The sequence below is a fragment of the Heterocephalus glaber genome, unplaced genomic scaffold (genome assembly GCF_053883595.1).
Source record: "Heterocephalus glaber isolate CG9 unplaced genomic scaffold, H.glaber_assembly_v1.0 deba00000347, whole genome shotgun sequence".
Lineage (NCBI taxonomy): Eukaryota > Metazoa > Chordata > Mammalia > Rodentia > Bathyergidae > Heterocephalus > Heterocephalus glaber.
Genome location: NW_028258143.1, coordinates 46,541,197 through 46,561,994, shown reverse-complemented (window position 1 = coordinate 46,561,994; position 20,798 = coordinate 46,541,197). Strand labels below are relative to the sequence as shown.

At 34.7% G+C, this 20,798-nt stretch overlaps 1 protein-coding gene across 5 annotated transcripts in view; it reads left to right on the top strand.

Moving 5' to 3' along the window:
* The first annotated feature begins 45 nt into the window (after positions 1–45).
* Positions 46–20,798, top strand: part of Scn9a (sodium voltage-gated channel alpha subunit 9) — a 153,214-nt gene continuing 132,461 nt past the window's right edge. For 3 of the 5 annotated variants that reach the window (XM_087199860.1, XM_087199863.1, XM_013076951.3), the window contains exon 1: positions 46–384. The gene's annotated coding sequence lies outside the window, so the exon portion shown is untranslated. The remainder of the gene's footprint in view (positions 385–20,798) is intronic. The other 2 variants (XM_087199865.1, XM_087199858.1) reach the window with 1 other exon arrangement.

Sequence of the window (20,798 nt, the reverse complement as noted above, 5' to 3'; positions counted from 1 at the left end):
AGGGAGCGAGGGAGCGAGGGAGAGAGGGGTGGGGACCCGGGGGCGGAGGCGGGAGGGAGAACCCGCGCCTGGGCCTCGGAGGGCGGGGTCGCCGTCGCCCTGGGCGCGCCCCGCAAGCCGGACTCAGTCCTGCGCAGCACTCGCCGGCGCTCCAGCCGCGGCTGTTGGTCTCTAGTGGCCGGGTTCCGCTGGCCTGGGCTGGGCTAGCTTGGTACCAGAGGCTGGTGGCAGGTGTCTGCTGGGCAACAGGATTCCAGCGAAAGTGCAAGACGCAGTATCCGAGAGGCCGAGAACAAGGACCGGTTCCCCGCTCCCGCGCGCCCCGCCCTGGAGCCGGATCCTGCAGGTGCCCGGGGTGGGCATGATCGGCGGGCAAGGTCCCAGGTGAGTGCGTCCCTTCTCTCGGGTGTGGCTGGAAGGGGTGCTGCTAACCTCGCCCTCGCACTTGCTTCAGCTGCCACACCCACCTGTGTCCTCCCCTTTCAGTGTCTTGGTTCGGCTCCGCGTTTTGCGCCACCTGGGAAGTACAGGGAGGAAGCTTGGCCCCGGCGTGATTTCCGCAATTGGGGGAAGAGAAGCTGGAAAGGCAACTGGCTCAATAGAGAGCTGCTCGCGGGCTGGGTTTGACCCAGTGGGTTTGACACGAGGTTCTGGATATGAACAGGAAAGGTAGCTAGACTCAGTGGTTTACTTGTCTTTTTCTCGATCTACCATCGCGAAGCTATTAGATGGATTCAGTACCAGGGTTAACGATCTTGCGGGGTTCTGGGTCTAAACCTCGGAGTGCGAAGCGCTGGCCTAGCTGGTCCTTGCTACCTGTGGGAGAGAGGTGCGCCGTGGCGTTTAAGATGCGAATAAAGGGCCAGACCGCTTGGTCTCTCTTTCTCAACGCAGTCTGTTTTCTTCAAGCAAATAAGCATCCTATAGCAAAATTCAGATACGATTCAGAATTGTTTTAACTTTTAATCCGTTTCAATCGAAACTTTCACGCACTTGTAGAAAAAAGGGATTTTCCTTCCTTATATAAAGACAAAAGATCGAGGAAAGATTATCAAATTAATAACTTGAATGGCAGTTTTTGTGATAATAGTAATCAATTTAACACATAATTTTAAGGTTTACAAAAAGTTTTAGTATTTGTAATAAACTACACCTTCTCTGAACATAAGAGCAATTTTCATGAGCAAGAAGCTTAGGGGAATTTTTGAAAAGCTTATTTCAATAAGATAAAGACAAAATCAACATAAATTTTTAAAGAAATAATAGATTTTCAGTTACTGAAGGTGAAAGCAGTTTTGGGAAGTGCAGTTCTTTTCAGAAACACTTGCAATATTCTTCTCTAATTCTTTTTTCCCAAGGACAGAAGAAATTTTTTTTTAATCCCTGTTTTTATTTTGGTAACTTTAAATATATTTTCATTATTTTGTTTTACGATCTTTTAAAAAAAGTATTATTTGAATGCCAGTTTTATCTGATCTCTAGATTTAGAATTCAGGTCCTTTGAGTAGCTCATTGAAAACAAAATGCTACACAAAGCACAACATTTGACATGAGGGAAGACATACCATCTATTTAGGTAATTGACAGTAGTTTAGCTTAAGATACTGGTTTTCTTTGTTTTTGTTTTTACATTTTGTAGGTGTTTGAAAGGAGGTTTCCTTTTAGAAGTAAACCATTGTATGGTCAGGGAACGCAGTTACATGCCTCAGGAGGTCTTCTGTCTTACAGAGCTGTGCTCACAGGGCGCCTGAGCTTCCACAGAAGAAAGCTGAGTCAGTTCTGGCTCTCTGCCAGCATCATACCTATGCCTTCTTCCCCTAGGCCCCTGGAGCAATCATGGGAGCCATTCTGTGGAAATGCTTCTGTGTTTTTGCTACCTGTTGCTGAGGTGAATTTTGGCAGCAAAGGAAAAGACATTTAGAGAAAGAATCAGTGAGGTTCTATTTACCTTATTTAATATCTTTAATCCACTTTCTCTATGGAAAGGAAAAAGAAGAATTTTGCATTTATACAGTTCATAAAAATTTATGTTTACCTAAATTCTATTCCCATTAGATATGCAAGTGACTGTGAAATGCTAGGGTATTTTTCTAAGACACATTAGTCAGGACTTATTAAGGAGCTAACTTTATTAACGTAATGGAATCATCCTAGTTATCCTAATGGTAATAATTAACAATTTTCCCTAAACTGTCTCACAATCTTCATAATCTGAATAAATGGCTCCACCATCCACCAAGTGATGAAGATACCTTGATACTCTCTCTTCCTCATGACCACATTTCATCCTTATCTAGCCTGTATGTAGGTCTATCAAGTCTTCTCTCCCAAATATGTCTCTATGCTATCAGACTTCTTAGATCTCTTCCATCCTCTTTTCTATATCTACACTGCTACCAACTGAATTTATGTCATTATCATAATTACCTGGAGTCCTACTATAACCATCACATGAGTCTCTCCACTTCTATGGTTCATTTCCCAGGAATTCACTCCCCATACAAGGTAATATTATCAACTCTCCTTTAAAAGCATTGCTTGGGCCATGACTGCATTAAACAATGAGTAAACAGAGAAACACAAAGATGGGTTAACACTAAGAGCAAATTCCTTCCTGTAGCATACAGTTCACTCTCTGAATTCTTGCTCCTCTCCAACCTCAACAGAACCCGTCTTCTCCTCATGTGTGCACTCCGCCATACTGCCCTCTCAGTACTGGAACACACAAAGCAGTGTCACCTCTGTGAGACCTTCTCGCATGCTGTCCCCAAAGCTGGCCTATTGCCCTACACTCTTTGAGTGGCTAGCACAAACTACACCTCAGCTCAAATATCTCTGTCTCAAAGATATCATTCTTGATCTCCTTGCCAGAGTAGTTGCCTCTTTTGAGTCTTGATCTTGCTACCTTTCTGGTTTCCTTCACAGCACTTATTATAACATCTCTCTATTTTGCAGATTTGCATATCAAAATCTGCAAAGAATCCCATATGTCTCTGTTGTTAAACCAGCTTCCAAGAGTAGTATATGACATGAAGTATGTTTGTAGGTTTTTATGTAAAAATGCACAAAGATATGAGTTATTTCACCATAACACTCATCAACCCTGGAAATTTATATATTTTGTAATTCAACTTTTTAATTCGTTGAACATTCAGTATGATTACAACCCTGTGCTATGATTTTGAAGAGACAAAATTAAAATATCCTGAGATGTGTTCCCATTGTTCAGAAGTGTCAGCAAGCAACAATGTTTCAAATATAAGTGAATTATATTGTATTTTTTGGAAGTCTGTGACTACCACTGGATTAAAATATATTTTGAGAAAAAATTGGAGTGCATAAACTAACATAATTTTAGTATGAGTGACTACTAGTTAATAATGATGACTTTATTAGGTTTGACTCTCTATCTTTTACCAAGGATTTGAGGATCACTCAGTAACCATTAAATTTAAATTTTATTTCCCAATAAATATGGATACTAGAGTGAGCCCAGTTGATGGATACTTGTTCAAATGAAGTTGGGACCATAGATTGAGTGTCCACCTGAAGTCAGTGTTTACTCTGGGTACAAAGGACAAATGCCTCACAAACAAAGCACTCACTAATCAATGCTCAGTGGGTAATATGGGTTATGAAGACCCATCACTATTCCTAGGATAGCGATGGGAGTTTCAAAATTTATACTGGTTAGTGACAATGTAGTAATATATATATGATATTCATTGATAATATTTACCTATATATTTTTACTACAAACTCACTTTTGTGGCAATAAACTTCCCTACCCCTTTGTTTTTCAAGACTACTTAAAGATATTAAACAAAAAAGTAGTTTTGTTTTTAATATTTGGTTTAAAATTTAGCTTTCAATTGGGAGGCCATTTTTTGATTCATGTTTTTTTTATTTTATAAGTGGTCAACACTGTTTTGTTGTTGCTGTGGTAGTTGTGTTGGTTAAAAACTTGGCAGTCCTGTTACATCTGGAAGACTAAATTCTTTCATGAATTGTCTCAAGAGATTTTATTAAATTTTTAATTAAAATGGCATTTTGTGGTTGTTGTGAAATATTGTGATATATTTGTATACTAATCGAAAGTCCTTCACTTCACCTATCACAAATTAGCTAATTTATTTTACACAAAAGCAATGTGATATCTTTCTTATGTAGAGTTAGCTACTTGAGATGGCAATGTAATAATAAAATGGATTTTATAAGATTTTATGAAAATAATTTTTTACATAAAGATGTATGGAGAGGAACTCAGAGAACATGAGCAGCGTACTTCTGTGGAAAATGAGACAGTGATTTTGGTGGCCTGCCATCCTACTAAATGAAATTTCTTCACTGAAAGTTTTACTTCCTCTGTCTTGTCTGCATTGCTGGAAGGAAATGGCTTTAGGCAATAGGGAAAGCCATCAGTTCTTTGCAGCTGAAAGTAGAATGATGTTTGGACAATTGTATCCCTTATAGGTGGTAAGGAAAAATGCCAGACCATGATAAAGATAAAGCGGGGAGGGAAGAGAGAATGCCTTCAACAATGCCAGTACACATAATCTTCCATGGACAAGTTTGATTTGACATTATGTTTAGAATTAAATTTTCTATATCTTTTTAGCATTACTGAGAAAATAGTTCTTTCTTTATTCTTTCTTTAAAATAAAATTCACTGTAAGAAGAAAACATGCTGTTATTGCTTCTTTTCTCTGGGAAATGGAATACCTTTGGATTTTTAAACAGATACAGTAGGGACCTCAAAATGCCGTATGTTATTGTTAAAACACATCATCACTTTAATTGTAATTTTATTGTTATTTGTTTTATGATTTCCTTTTGTTGTGTCAAGTGTTATTATTGATCATAAATTTCTTTAAAAGTCTCTATGGAATTTTTACAAAGCTTTCCAAGTCATTTATCAAAATACAATAAAACTTGAATTCTGTCTATAATTGTTCATTTGGAGATTTAAAGGGCATGGTGACATTTAGATTGTCATTAGTGTAACATCCTTCCCTGCAACAAATACCTTTTTATTCTTTTTTCTCTTTTTTCTTTTCTATCTTTCATCTAGTAAGCATTTGATATATAGGCCAATAACACTCCACTTTCAGTTCAAATTGTTAGTACAAAAATTGAAAAACTGAGCCTGTAAAAACCATTAGTAAGAAGGGGGGGGATTTAGCTCAGTGGTTCTGGCGCCTGCCTTGCAAGCGCAAGGACCCAAGTTCAATCCCAGGTACCAAAAAAAAAAAAAAAACATTAGTAAGATTATACTGATGCACTAAAGTATAAATATGATGAATTTCCATAGAGATTTCAAATGAAATTTTGTATATAGTGCATACAGAACTAGATTCCATAGGGTGGCTGGTGGTTTTTAAAGATTAGGTGTGATGTCATTGGGTGTCGTGTCTGACAGGTTTTAGTACTTGCTCATTTCATACTGTATATTTTAAAACCTAAAACAATTAGTTTAAAATATATGATTTTCCCAAGTCAATATTGTAGCAATTCAAAAAGAAATAAAGATGGATACCTGATTTCATACACACAAGCAAAATAGGGAAAATGAAAGAATGTTATACATAGGGCGATTGGCTAATATGGTGAATATTTAAGTTTTAAAAACTTGTTACGGTACAAGATATATTGCCAAGAACAATAGGATAAATGTGTTCAAAGCAAAGGGGATTACTTTGAAGGAGATTAATGGCAATTTGTCTATTATTTTAACATTTAAAAAAGTTAAAGACTATAGTTTTTGATCACTCCACATTAATCAAATATTTATGGCAATTTCTGTCAAATAAACAATGTGTCCTTATATACCATGTTCACCAGATCTGGCACCATGACTTCTCCAAAGTCAAAATGACCATGAAAGTTAAACATTATTAATTGGTTTAAAGACTCATAGAAGAGGACTTCCAGAACTGCTTCAGAAAGTGCCATTAAGGATGTTAAGTGTATTCAAAGCAAAGGGGTGTATTTTGATGGGAGCTAATGGCAATGTGTCTTTTCCTAAAACAAATTAAAAAAACCCCTAAATATACATTGTTTTTTTCTCTTGTGTTGTATAATAATAAAATACGAGATTTTATGCATTAAATTTCATAAAATGACTATTCTTTCCCTTCCAATGGACAATGCTTCTTGTAGGGTTTAGGGTAAAGACAATTTGTTATCTAAATGTATTTTGAATAGGATAATAGACTATTTCATTGGTAAAATATGCATCCACTTGCTCTACATGAAGGTACAGAATTAACTTTCCTTCAGGTAAACAGAATGGGGCCAATTTTTATAAATAATCCTTTCAGGGCAAATATATTACAAAGTTGAAGTGGTGAGTTTGTTTCCTTCTTAACATAATGCCTATACTTGCCACTCTATTGAAACTTGGGTTTTGGTAATTCAGGGAGTGAGCAAGGAAGTGCCAGTTCTTTAAAACTAGCAGATAACCTGACAGACTTTCTGGCGTGAACATTTATAGAATGACTATGCAAAGAAGTACCTTTCAAATGTTGAAGTTCATATTACATCTCTACTATACTTCTGGATTTTTTAAAAACTATTTTTATAAAGTTCTAAAGACACAGAGAAGTAAATTTGTGTTCAAGTTAATGTAAAGATAAACTATTTTTTTCTAGATAGTTCTGTTGATCAACATGTGGTCTTAGTCAAATATTAATTTCTCAAATGCAGTTTCACTATCTGGAAAATTGGTAATATCAACTTCTAAGAGCTGCTTTTAATGTCTCACATATGATAACTAGGTGTTGAAAGAAATCCTACATAGCTTAATATTACTAGCTTAACATAAAGTATAATGCAATTATATTTTGAATATAAATGGTATTATATATAAAGGTTTTTTTGTTACTTTTATTTTTAATCCTGAAATAGGAGTATGAATAATTTCTATTTGTGGATATGAATAATGTTGTTTATCCTATTTTTCAAGATAGTTAGAACTGTGTCTCTTACTTAGGATCATTCAGTTTTGAATACTTCATAACATTCTGTTGGTATTCAGTTATTTGCCATTGCTAAAAATTTTATATTAACCATCTAAAGATCATCAATAATAAAGCATACAGGGGTATCCAAAACTGGAAATTTGTTGTGTCCAGCTCTACTGTCAGTATATTTTTTTAATCTGATCTATCAGAATTCTTCATTGACAGAGAAAACTTTGGTGGAGGAGCTGACCTGCCAGATGCTTAGTGTATCTTAGAACAACTGCTACCATCGTGTGTGTGTGTGTGTGTGTGTGTGTGTGTGTGTTACCAGGAATTGAACTGAAAGTCTTCACACTGAGCTGTATCTCCAGTCTGATTTATATTTATTCATTTATCTATTTAATTTTCAGTTTTGAGGTGGGCTCAGCCTCTCTAAGTTGCTGAATTGTTCGGCCTGGGCTGTAACTTGCAATCCTCCCACCTTTACCCTCCTTAAGGGGTGGGATTTCAGGCATGTGCCACCGTACCCAGCTATTATCTATTTCTATAGGGAAAGAGTTTTAAAACATACACCAGAGATTTCTCATCTCTATTACATCTGTAATCCACTCATCAGGAGTATAGCTTTGGAGTTTTAAACAAGGAAATAAATTCTCTGAACATGGAGAGAATTATTTTCCAAAACATTTATTAACCTCCCTTCTTTTTCTTGGTTATACATTAATAAAATCAGAATTTTGTAATAAAAAAGGTAGTGTAATAGTTTAATAGATGTATTTGTTGTTTTCTTCAGAAATCCACAGTTCCTCCTCATTTACAGAGAACAGTAGACCATGTGATGCAAGAGATGGTCCTGGGTAATATTATAAAGATAAAAACTGAAGAAGCAGCTGGGGTCTTGCCATAAGGGAAAATAGATGGCAAAATTTACGCCTCACTGGTACTGCTTTCAGTGAGTCTCACATATGGCGGTTTTATGCATGTCAAGCAGAACATGAAGGAATTTGCACAAGCTCCCTTTAAATCACAACCACCACTTGGTGGAGAACACTATGGTGCAGACATTACTTAAACTTTGTGAAGTCCCACAGTGATTACTAAACTTGAACAATGTGCACATTTCTTTTATTTCATTTCATTTAATTATGTATTCATTATTTTTGGTTTTTTGAGACAAGGTCTTGCTATATAGCTCAGGCTGGCCTTGAACTCAGTATATAGCCCAAGCTGGCCTCGAACTCATGGCGGTCCTTCTGCCTCAGCCTACCGAGTGCTGGGTTTACAGGCATGTGCCACCACGCCCAGCTGCACATCGCTTCTAAGGGAAAGAAAATAATATGTTATGTATGCACACAAATATGATTTGATACATATATCTGATTATATATAACATACATGTATTTTATGTACAGTCCCAGGAATACACTTGTGCTTATCCTAAACAGATATACCTAGTGGTATGTTACCAAGTAGTCTGCAAAATCTTTTTAACCCATAATGGAGCTAAAATTATATATATTTGCAATTCAATATAATGAATCATGAAACTACAATACTAGAGAATTTAAAAAGATTGATGATTGTTTAAATGTTCGCCTTATATACTGATTCATATGTGGTGCAGTTATGTTAAACCAGCTGCAGGTGGAACTTTGAAGACATAACAAGTGTAGTTATGTACTGAAATATTTTTGGGGCTGCTTGAGAAATTGAATGACTTTGCTTCCCTGCTCCAGGAATGCTATGACTGAACTTTGCCAACAGTAGAGTATTGTCTTTGTTTTAATAGGAAAGAATTAAAGCCAGAAAAAGAACTTTCCCAAGGTAGGCAAGAGATGAAGAAAAAGAAGTGGTGTTATTAAAAGGGCTATGAATATAAAATGTTTAGGATGAAGTTCATTCTGAAGTGGAGAAAAAACAAGGAATGAAATTACATATTTGAGATATTGAGTATTAGGAGAAGGAGAAGTAGAAGAAGCCAATTGACTGTGCAGAATAAAGACAAAGAAGAGGACAGTGTTCATCTGTAGAATTCTTGTAGAAATTAAGATTTTAGACTTTCTTAAAGGAATTTAAACATTCTTAAAGTAATATATAGTATCACAAATTGATACATGTGTAACCTGAGTCAAAGGACTTCTTCCCAAAGAGTCAATTATATATGTCAATAAAAATATTTCTTAAACATTAATACTTCAAGAAGTTTAGCTTTAAGGGTCTAAAAATATCTTTGGAAAATGCATGTATTTTACATCATCCTTGTAATACTTTTGTATGCAAATAATTTCTTTTTTTTTGGCTTAAATTCTTTTATTGGTACATTTTAGATGTACAATACATTAACATTTATCATTGGGTGCTTGTACCTGTACATGATATATCTTGGTCCTTATTTTTTCCCCCATTACCTATGCACCCTTCACCCTCTCCACCCTTCCCTATTTACATAGACTTTGTTTCAATTTTTTTCTTTTCTCATAATTTTTCCTTTCCCTTCTTTCCTTTCCCCTTCCCCTCCCATTTCCCTTACCCATTTAGACCTTTTCTTCCTATTTCAAATTATAGCGGCACAGTTCATAATAGTTAAAGCTTGCAAACAGCCCAAGTGCCCATCAACTGGAAACTGGATAAAGAATTTCTTAACATTTACTATTTAATTAGATACTGTACTTCAAGTGAGATAAAAAAATACATGGGAAGTGGGCCCCCTGGAGACTATGATATACCAGTGATTGTGAGTTGGTAGTTTGCTCAATAGACTGTTAAATTCTATCAAAATCAGATGAAGTATCATCTTATGCCTGGTAGGATAGTTATTATAAGATTAATATACATGTATCTGGGCACATTTGCATCTGTGTGTGAGGATGTGGAGAAACTGAAATCCTGTTTATTATTGGTTAGGATTTAAAATGGTGTGTACCTTATTGAAAGGAGCATGCAGACTACTCAAAAAGTTAAAATCAGAAGGCTGAAAAGGCAGCTCAGTGGTATAGGTCTTGCCTTACATGCACTAGGCCCTGGATTTGATCCTAGTACCCCACCCTGTGCAAGTTAAGTAAATGAAAAATAAACTTCCCATACTATCTAGCAGTCCTACTCCTAGGTATATATGCAAAGTAAATCAGAATCTCAGAAAGATATTTGCACTTCTGTGAAAATACAAAATTATTCCAGAGGTGAATGAATAGAGAAAATGTGATGTATGCATATGATAGAACATGAAAGAATGATACCATCTGTGTCAACTTAATAGAGACAGAAAATAAAATAATAGTTCTCAGAATGTGAGGTGAGGGAGAAATGGGGAATTATTTTCAATAAGTATAAAGTTAGTTTTACAAAATGATTAAGTTTTAGATATCTGCTATACATCATAGAGCCTATAGTTAACAATATGGTGTTATGCACTTAAAATGGATTGGGAGGGTAGGTCCTACGTTAAATATTAGGACTAATTTGTTTTTCAACCAGCAAAAGAACACAAGATCATTTTTGAAGATGATGAGAGTATTTTATATGTATGCACACCCCTCATCAGATTTATACACATTAAATATGCAGGGTTTTAAAATATCAATTATGCTACAGTGAGTCTGTTTTAAAGGTAGAAATATCTTGTTCTTTTAATGGCACTCCTCTTTGGGTCTTTTTATGCAGACTTTAATACATGGTTTTAAATACATGGTGCATATTTATTTACAACTATGTGCCTAATTTTATTTTAAAAATTCATCGTTTTCACAGAAATTTACTTTTTCAGAATGTAATGGAATAAATTAACCACCTCTTGGTAACTTTGTTCGGCTTTTTGTCATTGCCACATCTTAGCACTTCTTTTCAGCCAGTTTAAGTTCACCAATTCTGGTTGACAATATTTAGCTTTCTTTGCACAAAGTCAAAATACTTTAATACGTACTCAAGTTGATACAATAAAAGTGGCTGAAACCCAAATACCCTCCTAAAGTGAAGGCTGTCTCTTGGAGGATTTGCTGAAGAAATGGACTGCTAGATAAGGAAAAAAAGAGCTAATTTCTACCGATTTGTTTTGGCCTGGTACTCCATCATTAAGCCCCATCTGGTTGGCCTCCAAAAATGTGTAGGTCAGGAGTTGGCATCCAGGTCGCTAATGGTGCTGTTGAGGTTTGTGGGGAGAGAAGCCCTGGCAGATATCCCAAGGGCAATGGGAAAGGGATGCCACGTCTCCTCCAGGCAGCTCTCAGAAGGCTCAGAATTATAGTTCTTTTCATTTATGTTTCCTAGAATTTAAGAGCTTTTCTTTCTTCCTTCCCTCTTCTTTTATTCCCTCTCTTCTTTCCTGCTGGATGCTTATTGAGAAGCTACTTAAGCATTGCTATTACAGATTCTGTAGACATAGCCATACACAAAACATGGACGTTTAAGTCTAATTTTGTTTTTTATGATTTTTGAATTTTAGTTTTTTAGTGCATATGTATATTACATAATGTTTACATTTCTTGTTGGAAGTTGTTATATGTACATAACACACCTTGATTCCTTTCCCTTTTCTCCCTCTCCTCTGCACCCATTCCTTGAGGCTAATTTTGAAAGAAAGATACTTTGGAAGCAGCCTGTATGTCCATTAACAGATACATGGATAAAGAAAATATGTTCTTTATATACCATGGAATACTACTTTGCCATAAAGAAGGATACACCGAGTCATTTACTATAAAATGGATGCACCTTGAGATTATAATGTTAAGTGACATAAATCAGGAACACAAGGTTAAATATTACACAGTTTCTCTTATACGAGAAACCCAAAATATAAAGAGCAAAATAAAAGGTAAATACTAGGAAATAGGGATAGATCTTTTACAAAAAGAAAGGAGACCAAGATGTGGAGGAGGGGAATAAAACAAGAAATAAGATGTGTTATGTATATGTGGAATGTAACCATTATGTACTACAAACATGCACTAATGGAAAAACAAGGAAAAGAGGATGATTAAAATTTTTACCATACCCATCATTATATTATAAGAAACACTATAAAGAAAAACAAGATAGGACAGGGAGAATAGAAAGAAGGGGATATTACTTAATAAAAGTGGTCAGAAAATGCTTTGAAAAGCCATATTTGAGCAGATATTAAAATGTTGTGGTGGGGAGTGACCTAACTAGGTACCTGGAAAATTGTTACAATTGAGAAGAGCAGTAATTGCAAAAGCCCTAAGGCATATATGATGTGTTTACCAAGTAGCAGTAAAGCTAGTGTGGCAGAAATGCAGAGTAAGTTTGAAAGCAGTAAAAGACTAACCTGGGCTACAGCTCTGTATAGTAAGCCATGCTATAATGACTTGCATGACAAACTTGGGGAAGGGATCAATGTGGTTAATTTTGATTGGATTCCTTTTCTCGCATGGCAAACAGAAAATCACAATAAATGTTTGAGAACCCTCTAATTTACATACAGAATAATCTTTTTATCATTTTTGACGATTGATGTATTAATGTTTTATATTCCTTTTCATCTACAATGGATTGAATTATTGAAAGTACCTATTGCTTTTTGGGTTAAAAAAAGAGCTAATTTGCTATAGCTGAAAATTGAGAGTATCTTTAATTGTTTGTATTCTGGAAACTAAAAAAGAGGTGAGTCTACAGTAATATTTTACATATTTTGATTAATTATCATGCCTAGTGTTCTACATAGCTACAAAAAATTACTGTCCAGCAAAATATGAGGGAAACACTCCTGTATCTCCTTGGGGGTTGACCCACTGCTAAATACCATGATTTTGGTATCCCAAGGACCATTTTCCTTACAAATTTCGGGAAATATTTGTTCATTAAAAAAAAAATATATATATATAGTTATGATAAAACATAAATGACCTTTGCCACTTTAACCAACTTTAAGCATATAATTCAGTCATTAAGACTGCTTGCAGTTTTGTATAGCCATAACAACTATTCCATCTTCAGAAATTTTTCATCATTCAAAACTATGTCTGTGAACCTTAAACTACAGCTCCATATCCCTCCCTTCCCTTAGCATCTGGTACCCACCATTGAACTATCTCTGTGAATTTTACTATTTTACGTACCTCATACAACTACGCAGCATTTTCTTTTTATGCCTGGCTTATTTAACCAAGTGAAATGTTTTCAAGGTTATTCCGTGCCATAGCATGTCTCAGAATTTCATTCCCTTTGAAATATGTATAATATTGTTTTTTGTTTTTGTTTTTTGGTACCGGGGATCGAACTCGGGTCCTTGCGCTTGCAAGGCAGGCGGCGGAACCACTGAGCTAAATCCCCGGCCCAAGTATGTATAATATTGTCCTGTGTATATGCCACATGTTGTCCATTCATCGATGGACATTTGGATTGTTTCTTCCTTTAGGCTATTGTGAATCATGCTGCTATAAAAATCAGTATACAAGCACCTGTGTGAGTACCTGCTTTAAATAGTCTTGAGTATATACCAAGAGGTGGGATTTGGGATCATATAATAATTCTAGGTTTAATTTTTTTGAGGAACCACCATGCCAATATCTACAGAAGCTGCAGTACTTTATGTTCCCACTGGCAGTGCAAAAGAATTCCAATTTCTCTTCATATTCACCAGCTTGTATTTTTCTATTTTTGATAACAGCCACTCTACCGAGTTGAAGTGGTATCTCATTGTGGTTTTAACTTGAATGTCCCTAATGTCTAGTGATATTGAGCATTTTTATGCACTCATTGACTACCTGTATGTATTCTTTGGAGAGATGTCTTTTCATATTCTTGGCTCATTTTCAAGTGAGGTTATTTTTTGTTTCTTTTTAGAGTCCTTTGTATATTGTTGATTTTAAAATCTTCTGAGGTAGTACGACTTGCAAATGTTTTATTTCATTCTATGGGTTGCCTTTTTACTCTCAGATAGTGAAGTGCACACAAGATTTGATATTGACAAAGTCCAATTGGCCTAATTATTTTCTTCTGCTGCCTATGTTTCTGGTGTCATATCTAAGACATCATCTCCAAGTTCAATGTCCTAAGGTTTTTGCCTTATGTTTTCTTCTTGAACTTTCATAGTTTTAGCTGTCATGTTTAGTTGTGGGATCAGTGGTGGTTTTTAAAAAATTCTTACAGCCATTATATATCCTGAGAGTCTTGTACTTAATTTCACCCGGAGCTCCCAGAGCTCTGGCTTTAGTCTAAGTGTGCCTAATCTGAATATTTATTATCCCTCTAAGTAATCCCCATCTCATTTTGCTTGTCTTGCTTTATTTTATTTCTTAAAAAACAGGATGAAATTCTTAATTTATTGGAAGGGTATACTAGTAACTTAGGGAAATTCCTGGTGAGGAGAGAATATTATATATTCATATTCTTTCTGCCCAATTCTATTATAGAAAAATGTTTGGATTTGGTCTTTTCCAAGCTAGTCTAGGAACTCTTGTTTCTTGCATAAATTCAAAAATTCAGGTACAATATTTTCTAGTTTGAGGTATTAGATGCAATGATTAAGTCAAACAAGGATTCTATCTTACTATGGTAATAATCCTCAAAAACTCCCGAACAATACTTTGCACAGAATGGGCATTGAATGAGTGAACAAATGAGTAAATAAATAAAAAGGAATGTATTTTTTTCTTTAAATATCTACTAAGTCTATGATTTGAATTTATTTAGAATCTAAGATTTATTTTAGTAAAACAAGTTGAAAATGTCCTCTCTTCTTTAATTTTTAGTAAATACACTAATTTTCACTCAATTTTGTTATTTTTTTCAGAAGCATTCACTAGTGAGAACTAAAGTTTGAAGGGTATAATTTCATCCCAAGATGAATTTCCACTACCCAAACTGCATTTTTGGAATCATGAAATCATATTACCCCCTTTTGCTGATATGTGTCCTGAAAGACTACTGATGCCAAAAATGTTATGAATAGATGTCACAAGTATTTCTTCTTCTGGTAGTCGCTGTCAGGGTTAAGTCCCCCAAACAGTACCTTCTCCCATGCGTAATTACCAGGCATTAAAAAACAGTGACCAGGGAAAGTCAAGGTCACTGAATCAGGTTTATACTGTCATGAAAATATGAACATTTAAAATATATCATCTGTTCAATGCACTAATTAGAATAATAAAAAAGTAAAATCTTAAAAGTTAAGCACCTTTGACACTGAATCATTGTGTTTGCTTATTGTCTAAATATTGGTATTTATTTTACCTCAGAATTTTTATTCCAGATATTTTCTGGAATAAAAGTTTGAGGAAGGATAGTGATTATTTTCTTCCCATGTCATTGTCATTCTAAGGCTACAGTACAGAATTTTCCCTCATAATTCTAAGCCCACTTACATTTATGATGTTTAAAAAAATCCTTCCTAAAATGGTAGAGAGTAAGATATTCGGTCATATATTTAATTCACCTTTAAAAAAAGAGTCATGCCTTTCCTAAAAACAATATGTTTTAAACAGTATTATAGGAATTTTAGCATATTCCCAGGTTAAGATCAGAGTCACTAGGTACACCGCCACAATTATAGCCTCTGGTTCAAAGAAGAAGGAGAGAAACAGGAAGCATGGGAAGTTCTTCTGCCTCTGAATATATGGAAGGCTTACTTCTAATCTCGTTTCTTAGTCTACAGTACTCTAACATTCTTAGATAAATTTCCAGTAAACAAACTGCTTATTTGGAATTATAAAGTCATATAGCCCCCTTCTCCTTGTATGTCTCCTTAAAGAATGCTAATGAATAGTTGTCATCATGTGATGACAATTGTCACTGTGGCTCAAAGACCCCTGGGGCATACATGCTACTTAGCTCACCTGTTTTGTAATTGAATAAAAGTCTTGAGTCCATTGAATCATTTCTGGCCTATAGGGAATATTTCATTAGCAGCTGTCATTATACTTGGATTTCACCTTTTGATTAAATACCTGGCCTTCTCCTGCTTCAGCATTAAATTCTGGAACATCCATTGCTCATGAAGAAAACGTAGTTGGTGCTGGAACCTTTTCCCTTTTTCCTTATTTATTTCTTTTAATGATGCTTGCTTGTATCTTGTTGGTTATTTCCTGGGCTTAGTCAGCATTTGAATTATTTTACAATTCTGCTTAGTCCTAAAGAATCATTTCTAGTGTCAAAGGACTCACATTCATGGGTTTGCCACATTCATTATTGCCACATTATATTGATATTCTTCTGTTTATTATATCTACTTTGTTATCCATCATATTACAATGTCTTCGTCTATTAAATTGCCCAACACTCCTGGTATATTTGTACTTCCTAAGTCTGATGGTTATAATTTTCTTCACCTTAAGACCAGTGCATATATCCTGCATGTGATACGTGGACTAGGGAACCTTGTGTTGCCAGGGTCTACACAGAAGCTTAAGTATCACCTGGTTTCTCTTATGTGAAAAACTCAATAGGAAATGAAGTGTGAAATAAAAGACAGATAATAGGAAAAAAGAAAGAAAAATTATTTTAATTCAGCATGGACAACATACCTAAAAGTGTACTTTGATTTGGTATAATTGTCTTATGTGTGTTATTTTTTTTTTGCCTGTCTAGTTGTTAATCTGTATGTATGATAATTAGCTTTATCGGGAGTTATAAATAAATGAATTTGATGCTGGCAAAATAAAAGATGGAGGAATGGGAAAAAAAGAATTGAAATACGGTATGGACATGTACTAATTCGCTACAATGAATATAATCATTATGTATTGCAAACAAATACTAGTAAAAACTTAAAAATAAAATATAATGGCTACATGAGACATATTTGCATCTGGTGGTACAAATAAGTGTATTCTTGGTTTTGCAAGGAGTATAGTTCAGCCTTTAAAATTTTCTAAATTGACAGCTCCTTGAGAAGAAAAGATTCTGTATATAACATAAAAAAGTTTATTGTAAACTAACCAATGTATTCTCTTTCATTTAGAACATTATGCAAAGTCAATTTATAAGAAATTGATAAAAATCACTAATAATTATAGTTATGCAGATAGACACATTGTGACTTGATGAAGGGGTTACATCCTGATGAAATAAATTGAAAATATTGAAAAAAATGTATTTAATATACCTGACTGTCTGAGCATCGTGGCTTAGTGACACAGTGTGTTGCGGAATTTGTTTACTGTTGTTTACTCTCCTCTAAATTATAACAGATACTTTAAAGAAACAGTCCTAACCTACTTTAAAACCTTGCAGGACACATTTCTCTATTTAATTTATAAAGAATTTGCATAATGCCATAGAGCTAATTATATGAAATAATCAGAAAATTCAAACCTAAGACTCTGCCATTAAAATTAGTGACTTTTTGCCTAAATGTCGTTGATATTTTGGGAGAAGAGGATACATGCATATCATATTGGAAATATGCATTTTATATGATGCTTTAAATAAAAGTGTAGGACCTCTTTTGCAGTCATACTTTAGTGACCTTGAAATCACCTAAATCTATTATGATTTTGTTTTCTCAGTAAAAACTGAGCTTAAGAACTATTTTTCCAAATTCCTTTATATATGATGTATTGATGGCATTTATTAATTTTTATTAGAATTTCAGATACATCAGCAGTTATTGACAATAACCTTAATTCTCTTCAGTGTAATATACCTCTTGAGATTATAGATTTTAATTTCTTATAAATATGAAGAATAATATATCTTGGAGCCCTATGCATTCAGAGATAACTTTTCTCTTAAAGCATAAAGTAAATCATCATTACAGAACTCTATGACATACCCAGATCATAATAGTATAATAATTTTTGTCATCAAAGAATCAAGAAATAAATTCAAAACTATCCATATGGCATTCTGAATATTAAATTATCACAGACACCTTATTTTTTGTATACTAATATTATTAAAGGAAATAAAAACTTAATGATTTTTAGGACATGGAATAGTGAATTATTTTTTGAAACTGCCAAGTAGTGTTTTTCGTCTTCCAAGTTAAACATCTCTGATAAATAATACTCAGTTTAAAAGTTTATTAATGAGATTAAACCAGTGCTGAAAATAAAATTTAAATTTTACCAATAAGAAAAGTATTCAAGGGCAGGGGATTTAGCTCGGTGGTTTTGCCGCCTGCTGCACAAGCACAAGGACCCGAGTTCAATCCCCAGTACCAAAAAAAAAAATGTTCAATTAAAATTGATTGTTTACAAGTTGATTATTACATTTAATTTACAAATGGCATGCTTAACATTAGAAGCTCTAAAGGAGGTAGTCAGCTTAGCTTATTTTTATTATGCATAGTTTGTTTTTGTAATTCAAGAAGGTAGCATTAAAAAAAGGCATCAAAACACACAGATACACGAGTATTTTGTAAGTTAATTTATAAATTTACTGTAATTTCAATGAAAATAGAAGTAGGAGTTTTATCCTTTCAGATAACCTGGCTCTAGTCAGCTAGGAAAATCTACACTAAGACAAGAGTAGTATCTGATAGTACTAATCCCATGAAATTCTCTTCAGATCATTTTTTATTAATACATGTTTGTAGTATATAATGTTTACATTCCTTTGGGGGAGCTGGTACATGTACATGTCCTTCCCTTGCGCCCCTCCATCATCAATTAACCCGCTTCCTTTTGGGGGGGGGTGTACATGCTTGCAGTACATAATGTTTGAATCATTTTATGGAACAAATAATTAAAATAGTGGAGTACTGATCCAGTAAATATCTCAGTGAGAGAAAATACAATATTATTTCCAAAAATAGACATAATTATATTTGTAAATTATAAAGTTAGCATTCCAATAGGTAGATGAAAATATTAGTTAATAATTACTGAAACAACTGAGTAACTAGTTTTAATTCATTTTAATTAAAAAATAAGGTGCATCTGTGAGACCAAAGCGACTCCATTTTGCTAAAATCCACCATTCCCCTAGCCTCTCAAATTAATGGTTAAAATGTGTTTGCTCTGGAACAAAAGATACAATCTGTAACAAACCAAAGTTCTAAGTTAATTACTCAGCCATCTGTTTACCCAGGAAATGAACATCCTGGGCCCACTATCTGTAGGAACCGTCTGTTAATGTGCTGACTGTCAGTGCTGGGTGGTCGTGACCATTACTCACCGTGTCTGCTGACCATCAATACGTGACAGTTGCCCACTAACCTTTGTCCTTTTCTTTTATAAAACCTATACATAATCCCCCCTTACCCCTGATGAGTTCAGCCAATCAAAAATGTACACTTCATGCTCGCTAAATGTTAACCAATCATGTAACTGCTAAGTGGAAAATCTCCAAACCTTGCTGTAACCTCTATAAAAACCCCGCTAATTTGGAACTCGGGGCTCTCAATCTCGATCTGCTGTGTCGGTGACAATTGAGAGTCCCTGCTTAAGCTTGAATAAACGACCCTCATGTGCTTACATCGGAAACGGCCTCCTGGTGGTCTTTGGGACCTTACAATCTGGGCACAACACATCAAGGGGCAAAAAATTACCATTAACAAAAAACAACAACAAAGAAGAAAAAACAGCCAACCGATAAAAAATATTTGCGTAAAACCCACAGAAAGCTGCTAATTTAATTTTTGAGGATTTCTTAATTAAATAGTAAAAGGGCTTAAAAGCCCATTATAAAGTGGACAAGGCTATATACTGACAGTACAAAGAAAAAGAAACAAATGAATTCTAATGATAAGAAAAGGTCCCCAAGCTCACATAAAAGAAAATGTCAGCTAAAATGGCAAGGAGTTATCCTTCCCTTTTTAAAATTATAGAAATGAAAACAATTATAAAACACTCCTTAAAGTATATTCATATAACCCACTGTTTGTGGAGGTATGAATGAATTTGATAGTGTGTTCTTCTTTCAAATTAAAAATACAAGAACAATTATGACTCAACAATTCCAGTCTAAGTCGTTTGCCTCACAAACATCAATACATATTGTGATACTGTGGATAAGAAGATAATCAGAGTAGCTCTGGGAAACATCCTATGTGTTCTACAGTGGAAGAGTGGTTAAATAATGTTGAGACAGCCATACAACAGGAATGTTTATGCTGCTGTGAAAAGAAGTAGTCCAATACATATTAATACTGGAAGATTTCCAGGTTACAATGTTAGGTGAAAAAAGTAAGGTGTTAAATGATGTGTATATAGAGTACTATTTGTGTGAAAAGGAAATGAATATGTATATGCTCTTAAAAAGAAGTGGACAGATACGTTCGAGATTGATATGCTGGTCATCTATGTGGCAAGAATCCGGGTGACCAGGGAATATGGAAGAGAGAGAAAGTTACATTCATTCTCTTTACTTCTGAGATGTGTGTGGGCTTATTTATTTTTCAGAACTACCTGTAAGAATGCTCAGTGAGGAGAAAACAGGAGTCATAAACGTGCAGTTTGGCCCCAGCTATTTGATTTACAGTGTTATGGTCTTGGTGTTAAAACACGACAATGAAATAATAAAGTACATGCCAGGGATTTAGCTCAGTCGCAAGCCCAAGGACCCAAGTTCGACCCCGTACCAAAAATAAAAATAAATAAATAAATAAAGTATGTAGTGAAGTTGAATGAATGAATGAAGCATGTAGAGAATGTTAGTTACCAGTGTGGTGATTTAAGGAGGAATGATGGGGAAATGGAGCCCAAAGGATACATTATTACCATTAGCTAGGAGGAATAAATTCAAAATGACTGTTGTGTAGCAAGATGACTAGTTACTGATATTATATGGTATTCTTTAAAAAAATTCAAAGGCAAGGGATGTTAAGTACTCTCATCACAAAAATAGTAACTGTGAGGTAATACATTTATCAATTATTCACATTTAACCATTTCATAATGTGTACATACTTCAAAATATTGTATTTTGAATGACTAT